Below are 2,659 nucleotides of genomic sequence, written 5' to 3' on the forward strand. Positions count from 1 at the left end.
TAGAAGGTCTACCTGGCAATATTGCCACAGGAGCCTTCTTAGACTATTCTCACACTGCATCCACAGTAGCAGTTCTCCAAGCCAAGGACCACTCTCTCAAACATAACACTTTTTATCCTAGTACTGTATATTTGAGTATATTGTCCTTTTCCCAATTAACCATCCTTAACTTGTCCTCTTTGTCTTTGCAGTTCTCAAGTATTCACTGTCATTATCATGTCAATGAAAAATTGCCATCACCAAATGGGAGGTTTTGCTTTGACCACAGTGGTGGTCTGGCTACTTTGGTGCATATCAATAGGCCGCCTTCAGGGGCAAGTGTGGCACTATGAAGATCCTGTAATCCTCAAGTCTACAGTGGCTTTTGTGGACATATGGAGAGCCTGTATTTTCCACACAGAAGCAACTCCAGCAACAGCAGAGTTTGTCACCAATGCCACTACAGTGACTCCTTCATTCCTCTGTATATTTTAATAAACTAGCAATTGCTGCTGGTTTCTAACTTTCTTGGGCTCTTTGGGAAAATCACCACCATTATTGCTCTTTCAAATGTGTGTATGGGAAGAGTACAGGCGAATGCCACCAGCAATCCATTTAGCCTTTCAGGGATAGTGAACATCATTGCTAGCAGCTTTCCTTAACTTGCTGTTTTGTTCAATTACATAGCCATCATGCACAAATGGGAGGTTGACTTCCCACCATCTTTCCATATGCCTTTCCACCCAGACACTCAGAAGATGAGAAGTGCCATGGCTTTGGCAGTTATAGCTGCAGTTTTCTTTCTGTTAAGTGGCACAATTTGCCTTTCTTCAAATTTAGCCATAGGCAAGATGCCCGATCCCAAAATTTAAAAGTAAATTGCTACCTTACATAGCCTGAAATGCCAACCAAGATAATGAGTATTCTTCATGTGTCTACATAGATTTTCAAAGAACTTGAAAGAATGCCAGTTGTGTCCTGTGACAAAAAAATCGTCCATTTGACTTACTCTTGTCTTCTTTGGTTTCCCTCGTGTTTCCTTAATTCATTATTTGGATTGTGGGCTTTTATTAAATAAAATCTTATTTTATGGTTAACATTGAATTTGTGTTTTACTTGCTGTCAACAACAGTAAATAGTCAATAAACCTAATCCGCATTAAAATGAGTGTCAGATTACATAAACCTTTCACACTGCTCTTGAATCTAAGGCTAAATCAGAACCTGGACTGATAGCCCTTTCCCTCCTCTATTCATGTCTGTCTACTCTAAATCTGTTTCCAAGAACAATACACACTTTTGCCTGGCCCACTACTATATTGATAACATTTGTGGCTCTACAGATTGTAGCCTTTTTTGTTGTTGCTTTTGTTTTGTTTTTTTTTGTTGTTGTTGTTGTTGTTGTTTTGTTTCATTTTTAAGACTGAATGCCTTGACTTGGCTGTCCTGGTCCTCACTCTGTAGACCAGGCTGGCCTCAAATTAAGAAATCTACCTGCCTTGCCTCCCAAGTGCTGTGCATGAGTCTCCATGACTGGCTGATTGTAGCCTTCTTAATGGAGACTTAACAGCTAATATTCACACATGCAAATGAAAACACACATGCTATGTTTGTCTTATTGTGTCTGAGTTAGCTCACTTGGTGATTATTTTCTAGGTCTACCCATTTACTTGCAAATTTCATGATTTTTAATAGCTGAGTAATATTCCATTTTATAAATGTTCTACATTTTCTTTATTCATTCATCAATCCATTCAAAGCCAACTATGTTGTTTTCTTTTTTTACCTTTTTTATTTTCTATTTTCTTTGTTTACATTCCAAATGATTTCCCCTTTCCCAGTTCCCCCCTCCCCATATGTCCCATAAACCTTCTCTCCACCCATTCTCCAATCACCTCCCTCCTTTTTCTCTGTCCTGATGCTCCTCTATAATGCTAGATCAATAGTTTCCAGGCTTGTAACCCAAAATATCCAGGAAATCCAGGACACAATGAGAAGACCAAACCTAAGGATTATAGGTATAGATGAGAGTGAAGATTTACAACAGAAAGGGCCAGCAAATATCTTCAACAAAATTATGGAAGAAAACTTTCCTAACGTAAAGAGAGAGATGCCTATGAATATACAAGAAGCCTACAGAACTCCAAACAGACTGGACCTGAGCAGAAATACCTCCCATCACATAATAATCAAAACACCAAATGCACTAAACAAAGAAAGAATATTAAAGGCAGTAAGAGAGAAAGGCCAAGTAACATATAAAGGAAGACCTATCAGAATCACACCAGACTTCTCACCAGAGACCATGAAAGCTAGAAGATCCTGGGCAGATTTCATGCAGACTCTAAGAGAACACAAATGTCAGCCAAGACTACTATACCCAGCAAACTCTCATTCACCATAGACGGAGAAACCAAGATATTCCATGACAAAACCAAATTTACACAATATCTTTCCACAAACCCGACTCTGCAAAGAATAATAGGAGGAAAACTCCAATACAAGGAGGGAAACTACACCCTGGAAAAAGCTAGATAGTTACCTTCCTTCATCAAACCCAAAAGAAGATAACCACTCAAATATAAAAAGAACATCAAAAACGACAGGAAGTAATAATCACTATTCCCTAATATCTCTTAACATCAATGGTCTCAATTCCCCAATAAAAAGACATAGACTAA

General features: G+C 38.5%; 1 pseudogene; it reads left to right on the forward strand.

Annotated features, from left to right (window-relative positions):
* The first annotated feature begins 216 nt into the window (after positions 1-216).
* On the forward strand, positions 217-851 carry LOC127674366 (claudin-34-like; annotated as a pseudogene).
* Positions 852-2,659: the final 1,808 nt, after the last annotated feature.

Source organism: Apodemus sylvaticus, chromosome X (genome assembly GCF_947179515.1).
Source record: "Apodemus sylvaticus chromosome X, mApoSyl1.1, whole genome shotgun sequence".
NCBI classification, from domain to species: domain Eukaryota; kingdom Metazoa; phylum Chordata; class Mammalia; order Rodentia; family Muridae; genus Apodemus; species Apodemus sylvaticus.